The following is an 8,719-nucleotide window of genomic DNA, read 5'->3' on the forward strand; positions in this document are numbered from 1 at the left end:
TGGCAGAGAAGAGAACAAATTAAAAATCATTAGTAGGAATTATTGTATTATTTTCATGAAATTTCTAAGCCAGAGACAGACAGCAGCAAATAGAAGTCAATTTTCTAATATCCGGTTTATGATTTTTCTACCAAATTTAAAAGACAATGCACTGTGGCCCCAAGCCTGAAAGAAATGATTTGCTGGCCACCTACTGAATGTGAAGAGCACATAGTTAACCTAGCTTTACATATGAAAGGATGGAGTTTATTGTTTCCCATAGGAAATGGAAAGTTCTGCTATAATCCTTTCTCAATTCCTAGTGACATTCTCTACTTTTCCTTTAAGCTTATGGAATTTTACATTGAAAATTTTTCTTTGCTTTGTTGGTTTCCCTTTTCTTCTCCGAATTCTAAATTGTAGCATTCTCTATAAACAATAACCATAATATTGTCTCTCATCTATAAAACACTAACTAGTCTCTTTCAAAGGGTGAGTATTACTAAAGAATCAGGCATGTGGACTTCTGGTTCCAAAATGGTGGCACAGAAGCAAGCTGGCTTCACTGTCCCCAGCAGAAAACCAAGAACAAATATACAGTGCTGGGATTATCACTAGCATATCCCAGAATTCAAACATGAGAATGAAACACTTCCTGTGGTCACAGAGAAGTGTAAAAAAACAAACAAAACTCTGAGCAGATGGTAAGAGAATCAGACTTCTACACCAGTGATGTCCCTCCCAACATTTTGCCCAGCATCAATTGCACATAAAATTTCCTCTCAGCTCATGATTTCTACACTGGAAAAAGTGAGATTGAGGTGGACAGAAAACTTCCCCTCCAGTTTGGTGTCCCTAAGCAGGCGACCTGTCCTCATCTTACTCCACAGGAAACCTAATGAGTGCCTAACGGGAGAAATATCCCTGAGATCAAGCAAAGACCAAGGAGGGAGGTGGGACTACTGACACCAGTCTTGGAAACTATGCTCTGGAACTCAGTCAAAGGAGACACCAAATGGGAGTGGCTGTCCTGCAGCATCATGCTGTAGAGGATTCATTCCACATGGCCCCTGTGCAGGAATGAATCCCTAGCCAGCCTTCCTACACTACCAAAATACCCCATTTGTGACAATCCTCACTGGGGAAGAGCAACACTCTGTTTATAGAGCCATTATAAACCCGGGCTTAAGGTACCACCTACAGCCAAAAAAGGAGGTAGTGATCTAGCAGTAAAGAATCTCTAAGCAGGGCCGGTGGCTCATGCCTGTAATCCCAGCACTTTGGGAGGCCGAGGTGGGTGGATCACCTGAGGTCAGGAGTTCAAGACCAGCCTGACCAAACACGGTGAAACTCTGTCTCTAAAAAAGATACAAAAAAATTAGCCAGGTGTGGTGGTGGGCACCTGTAATCCCAGCTACCCCCAAGGCTAAGGCAGGAGAATCGCTTGAACCCAGGAGGCAGAGGTTGCAGTGAGCCTAGATCGTACCACTGCACTCCAGCCTGGGCAAAAAGAGTGAGACTCCATCTAATAAAAAACAAAAAAAGGCAAGCAGAAAAGACTGGAATAAATAATCCTTCAATGCAAAGACATTAGACCTATATCCACAAGGCAAAATGCCCTCTCTAAATGGACAAAACAAGGAACCAGTGACTGACCCTAACAAGATGGCAGTATGTGAGCTCTCTGACCAAGAATTCAAAAATCAGTTTTATTCTATGTAATCTCCAAAATAACATAGAAAAGCAATTCATAAATTTATCAGAGTCTTCTGCGTGGTCACGCCAAGCCACAGCTGGGCCTGGAACTGAGTTGCAGCCCCTCAGCTTCACCCACCACCTCCCAACCATGGACTCCCGCAAAGTGAACGAGCTTTGGACCTTTGTGAAAATGTGTAAGCAGGATCTGAGCGTTCTGCACACCAAGGAAATGCGCTTCCTGAGGGAGTGGGTGGACAGCATGGGGGGTAAAGTAGCAACTGCTACTCAGAAAGCTAAATGAGAAGAAAATACCAAGGGGAAAAAAAACCTGATAGTAAGAAGGTGGAGGAAGACTTAAAGGCAGATGAACCACTGTTAGAAAGAGATGATCAGTGCTGTGAAGAAAAGTCAGCACGTAGACAAATGATGTCTCAGCAAGGCCATCTTTACTTTCTGCAGAAAGGGTGTTCAGCTGCAGATGGAACAATAGTGAGAGCACACCTGGACAAGGGAGGGGAAGAGGTTCTTATTCCTGATGCACGTGGCCCCTGCTGCTGTGTCGTCCCCCTATTGGCTAGGGTTAGACTGCAGAGGCTAAACTTACTCTGATTGGCTAATTTAAAGAGAATGACCAGGTGAGTGATTTGGTGGGAAAAATGGTTATGGAATGAGTCAGGGTGGGGGATGAGTCAGGGCAGAGCAGGTAATCAGAATGAGTCAGGGTGCAGCAGGTAATCAGAATCGGTCAGAGTGGAGCAGGTGATTGAAAAAGCAGGTGATTGCTTTATGAGGAAGTTAAGTCTAAAAGTAGAAGGCAAAGAACTGAACATACTGACATATTGATTATTTGAAGAGAAATTTAGAACTCATATCTAACATTCCCTCCTCTTGCATTTTCCTTAGAGCTCGTTCTCTTCAAACTTCTTTAACATGTCTTGGCTTAGTTGTTCTGCTTGATTTTCCAAAAGAAGAAGCTTCTCTGGATAACATGGAGGATAGTTAAGGGAGGTTCTAGTTAAGTGCCATTTTTATGAGCCTCTGTACCAACCCACGGATGCATGGTATGACAGCACCTGACAAGGATAAGTAAACCCATTACAGCTGTGAGGGAAGTAAGAATTGAGGCTATTATTCTTTTCCATTTAACAAACCACTTTTCTAGCCATCTTGTAAAGGGGTCATTTACCCCTGAGTTGTTGGCTAACTTATTGGACAGTCAGACCTTGCAATGTCTTTGTTATACTTTCATCAGGGCAGTGTTGTCTGGGATGAAGGTGCAACATTGAGTTTTAATTATGACACAAACTCCTCCTTTTTCTGCTAGTATCATGTCTAAGTTTATCTTATTTTTCCCAGGCTAGTAGCCCCTAATTATTCAGCTATTCCTTTAACAGCATCTCTACTGTAGTTAATTGATCACTGTTGGTTGTAATAGATGTAGTTTATCCAAATTACATTTTATTATCACCCACCAAAATATTGACTCAAATCCTGCAGCTATTTGATTTTGGGCTTTAAATTGATCTGGTATTCCCCATGGGACTCTAACTGTGTCTACATAGACATGAGAGTAAAACGACACACAAGGGGCTTCTTTTGCTTTACAATGTCTTATTTTTCCTCCCTCTGGTTGATGAAATGCCAGGGTGAAAGGGATAGCCAACTGGACTAAAGCATAAGTCCCACTTCAGTTACTCGGCAGAGTGTTCAGTAAAGGTCCACCATACTACTACTGCACATCCACTCAGGGATGAATAAAGGCTGACTGATTGGTAAGCTTTTGAAAATTTTTAAGTCTACTGCATCCCTTCAGGTCTCCAAGGAATACTAAGTTTCCTCCCTGTTGTGAGAGACACGAAGTGAACTTAGGGTTGGGAGATGGAAGTTGCATGGCTCTCAGGAGCTTACCTGCAGGGTGTTGAAATTCAGGATATAGCAGAGAGAACTTGGCACAACTTGTTACCCCAGGCTGTAGAATCCTGGAAAAAAGCTACTATGCAGCCCACGCCCGGTCAACTGGAGGACCGCCCTCATGGAAAGGGGACAATCTGGGCCTCTGGCTTGCCATGCACACAAGCATAACAATTGCCTTTGTTTAACATGTAGACAGAATATTTAATCCATTTTAACCAGGTATTTACATCTTTATAACCTGTTTCAATGGCTATAGTTTGCCTTAAGTCACTTATTTCTACTACTGAGACCTTGCTTTTGTCATTTGGCATGAGGCAAGTCATAGTTTGATTTTATAGGTTTGGGAAAGGGGCAGCTGTAGGACGTGGAGGAGGGAGAACAAAGCACACCTTAAAGAAGCCTATAGGATCCTTTCCAGTGACTTCTGCTCCTAAACCATAGAAGCGCTCTAAAGTGGGGTTAGAGTTGCTAGTGGTAGGAATCGTAATGGATATAAGCACTGGGTAAGGAAAGGAAGGAAAAAGATAGATGGACTAAGCTTTCTTTAGCTTTAATTTGGTAGAGGTTGGTCCAGGAACAATGAGCCATGATTCTGATGATAATGACACTTGCTTGACTCAGGCGTGATGTGTCCATCCCTTTCCACTGTACAAACAGTAGTCTCGATGGTTAACAGCTCAACGTAGGGTCCTTCCAGGCTGGCTCAAGTTTCCCTTCTTTCCACCCTTTGATGAGAATGTGATCCCTGGGCCGATGCTGCTGTACTGGAAACTCCAAAGGCGGTGCCTGTGCTGAAAGATCTCTTGTTTTAAGGGAAGAGAATGTGGAGGATAAACCAAATAAATAATTTCTAAGAAATTGATCTTTTGTTTTAAATGTGGGGACATCAGCAGTGGACTTTATAGTCCTTGGTGCCTTCTCGCTGAGAAATTTTCTTTAGCACCTATTTTTATTAGTTTTTAGACCAAAGAAAGCCAAACACCATTTTATATTTAACAACGCTTCCTGTGTGATTTTATATCAGATGAACTAAATTTCACCTTTATATTGGTGTGCTATTAATGTTAAACTTAATTTTAATAAAACCTTGCAGACATATTTATCCAATTTTAATGTCTGACCATAAGGTAAGATTTTTATAGACTCTTTTTAACCTTTTATAATTTTTGTTAAAGAGCAGGTTAGTGCTTTAAGAAAAACCTGTTGTGCTTTTATTTTAATGTCCAGTTCACAGACAAACTGGATGATACCTCTAACTTTAGCCAATATGTTTACACACAGAATTTCCTTTACAATTAACATTTCAAAACTTGCCTAAACCTTTAAAACAAATTTTTTTGACCTTTTAATGTAGGTAAAAATCCACATTCTTATGCCTCCTTATAATCCTTTTACCCAAAATATATTTTACTTTCCTTACACATCTTGCACATAAACTGTTTCTTCAATAGTTTTACATTCAGGAGGCCTAATTACTTTTAAGTTACACAACATTTCTTGCGTAAATTCCCTTTTATAACTTTTTTCATGACTTTCACAGACAGTTCTTTGACGTGCCTCAACTTTCTGACTTGTTGCAAACATCCCTTTCTTTAAACAACCAGTTAATTTATTTTAGGATAAGAATTTGCCATATAATATTGTTTTTACATAAATTCTCTCCCACGTTTTGTTTTCAAAGGTGATAACCATTCTTTTCCAAAATGAACTTCCTTCACGTCTATGGACTAGACTGACTTAGGCCACAAAATTAGAAGTTAGGATAATACATGTTACACTGTTCATTTTTAGCACACTTTTCCTCTGTTGAAAACTTTGTAAGTTTGGAATTTCAATTATTCTTTGCTATTAATAAGACTTCATTCAGTCCATATTAACTTAGAATTGGTATAGATGGCTCCTTCCTGATTCTGTAAGTACTTTAAGGCTTGGCTGAGTGCAAAGAGTTCCCACATTTGAGCAGACCAATTATTAGGCAATTTTCCTAATTCTGCTTCTAGAAGAGTTTCCTTATCACTTACTGAATACCCATTGTGTCTTTTTCCCTCAATTAGCTGGGAGGAAACATGTCCTGTCCTGAAGGGAGTTCCTCCTAGGTCTGGTTGGACCTTTGTATGGTAATCAATTAAGATTTAGATCCCCTGTTAGGAAACCCACTGGGTTAAGGGAATTTTCAGCAGTTAATGTTAAATCATCTTTTTCTAACAGAATAGTCTCATACTTTAAGGTTCTTGAGTCAGTGTGCTACATTTTATTTTATTTTTTTTTACTTTTTGATTTAGGGTAGTTCTGACCTGATGAGGTGTGCTCACAATGAGGTTTCCTCTAAAAGTTATTTTTCTGCTTCTGTTAGCAAAGCAGTTGCCGCTACAGATTAAATGCCTTTGGGCAATCTGCAGGTTACCGGGTTAAGGATTTTTGATTAGGAAAGGCTACGGGTTGTCAGTGGCCTCAGTGCTTTCAGGCTACGCCCTTATTTACACTAACAACAAGGTGGTATTGGAGTGTTATAGGGTCAAGGGGAAGACCTTCAATGATCAATTATAGGTTTTTAATTTACCCTGGCACTTAAAGGAATAGGGTATACTGTTTTCTCTTTACTACTTCTCTTTTTCTCTCTCTTTGACTCTCTTTCTTTGACTCCTTTCTCTCTTTCTCTCTCTCTCTGCCTCTCTCTGTCTCTTTGACTCTGTCTCTTTCTCTCTAACTTCCTCTCTTTCTTCTCTGCTGGTCTTTCCCTGCCTCTGCCAGCCACTTATGCTGCTGTCCTCCCCTCTCCTTCCCCTAGGGGAGGGACCAGCAGTAGTGCAGCTACTCTTTCTTCCCCCCAAGAAGAAAGGAAAGGGGAGTTCTGAGTATTTTTCTTACTATCAGAGGTTTGTATAAGGTTCAACCCCCTGAAATTTGCGGAAGGCTCAACCTCTCAAACCAGGGATGTCCTGCCTTGCTGTCCTGGAAGGTCGACCTGTTTCCTCCCTTTCCCCCTCTGAAGATCCCTTGCACACTTCCCACTCGTGTTGTCCTCTCAGGCTGCTCCCCCAAGGAAGAATTAGACCCCCGTTAGCATTGGCATGCCGGTATAAATCCCACAGCAGGATCCACCCTAAGCCATATGAGGTAGTGATGGAACCATGGAGAGGACCCACTCACTCCAGCAGTAGGACTTGTCACCATCCACATGAACAACACCATAAGTAGGGTTGTTTGTGATCATTCACGCACACACACATTTAGTACTCCAGAATTTGACCACCAAGGAGGTACTTTACTGGCTCCCTTGGTCTGTGGCTTCATCTGTGGCTCCCTTGGTCTCCTTCCTTGGTCTGTGCACAGTCGCTGCCCCAGTATGTGAGGATCCTTTACCCTAGGTTGCTAGCCAGTTTCTTTCCACATTGCTAAGAGTCCTGGTTTATTCATCACACTGGGTGGGTCTTGGTTCCTCACTCCTGAGACCACCAAGAACAAGGTAGTGGGTCATGCCTTCTCATGAGAGAGGACCGGAGACCACCCCTAGAGGAGAATATAATCCTGGACGAGTCCCCAAAATTGTTAGAAATAGACAATCAGTGCTGCAAAGAAAAGTCAGCATGGAGACAAATGATCTCTCAGCAAGGCCATCATTACTTTCTGCAGAAAGGGTGCTCAGTCACACATGAAACAATAGTGAGAGCACACCTGGGCAAGGAAAGGGAAGGGGTTCTTATTCCCAACGCACATGGTCCCTGCTGCTGTGTCATTCCCCTATTGGCTAGGGTTAGACCACACAGGTTAAACTAATTCTGATTGGCTAATTTAAAGAGAGTGACAGGGTGAGTGGGTTGGCGGGAAAAATGGTTATGGAATAAGTCAGGGTGGAGGAGAAGTCAGGGTGGAGCAGGTAATCAGAATGAGTTAGGGTGGAGCAGGTAATTGGAATGAGTCAGGATGGGGCAGGTGATCAGAATGACTCAGAGTGGGGCAGGGGATCAGAATGAGTCAAGGCAGAGCAGGTAATCGGAATGAGTCAGGGTGGAGCAGGTAATCAGAATGAGTTAGGGTGGGGCAGGTGATCAGAATGGTGGATCAGGTAATTGTAATGAGTCAGAGTGGAGCAGGTGATCGGAAAAGGCTGCTTTATGCATAAGTTAAGTTTAGAAGCAGAAGGCAAAGAATTGAACATACTGACATATTGATTCTTTGAAGAGAAATTTAGAACTCATATCTAACACCATCAATTGAGGAAAGTGATCTAGTAATTGATAATGAAGGTGTGATTGAACCAGACACTGATGCCCCTCAAGAAATGGGAGATGAAAATGCAGAGATAACAGAGGAAATGATGGATCAGGCAAATGATAAGAAAGTGGCTGCTATTGAAGTCCTAAATGATGGTGAACTGCAGCAAGCCATTGACTCATTCAGATGCCATCAAGCTGAATCCTCGCCTGGCCATTCTGTATGCCAAGAGGGCAAGTGTCTTTGTCAAATTACAGGAGCCAAATGCTGCCATCTGAGACTGTGACAGAGCCATTGAAACAAATCCTGATTCAACTCAGCCTTACAAGTGGTGAGGGAAAGCACACCAACTTCTAGGCCACTGGGAAGAAGCAGCCCATGATCTTGCCCTTGCCTGTAAACTGGATTATGATGAAGATGCTAGTGCAATGCTGAAAGAAGTTCAACCTAGGGCACAGAAAATGCAGAACATCAGAGAAAGTATGAGTGATAATGTGAAGGGTGAGAGATCAAAGAAACAATAGAAAGAGTTAAGAAGGCTCAAGAAGAGCATGAGAGAGCCCAGAGGGAGGAAGAAGCCAGATGACAGTCAGGAGCTCAGTATGGCTCTTTTCCAGGTGGCTTTCCTGGGGGAATGCCTGGTAATTTTCTCTGAGGAATATCTGGAATGGCCAGAATGCCTGGACTCAATGAAATTATTAGTGATTCAGAGGTTCTTGCAGCCATGCAGGATCCAGAAGTTATGGTGGCCTTCCAGGATGTGACTCAGAACCCAGCAAATATGTCACAATACCAGAGAAATCCAAAGGTTATGAATCTTATCTGTAAATTGTCAGCCAAATTTGGAGGTCAAGCGTTAATGCCCTTCTGATGAATAAAGCCCTTGCTGGAGGAAAAGCAACCTAGATCACCT

The 8,719-nt window shown here is 42.2% G+C and overlaps 1 pseudogene; it reads left to right on the top strand.

Annotated features, from left to right (window-relative positions):
* The first annotated feature begins 1,825 nt into the window (after window positions 1–1,825).
* LOC105513366 lies at window positions 1,826–8,470 on the top strand (annotated as a pseudogene).
* The last annotated feature ends 249 nt before the right edge of the window (window positions 8,471–8,719 follow it).

The sequence above is a fragment of the Colobus angolensis genome, unplaced genomic scaffold (assembly GCF_000951035.1).
Source record: "Colobus angolensis palliatus isolate OR3802 unplaced genomic scaffold, Cang.pa_1.0 Scaffold23, whole genome shotgun sequence".
In the NCBI taxonomy this organism is placed as follows: Eukaryota; Metazoa; Chordata; class Mammalia; order Primates; family Cercopithecidae; genus Colobus; species Colobus angolensis.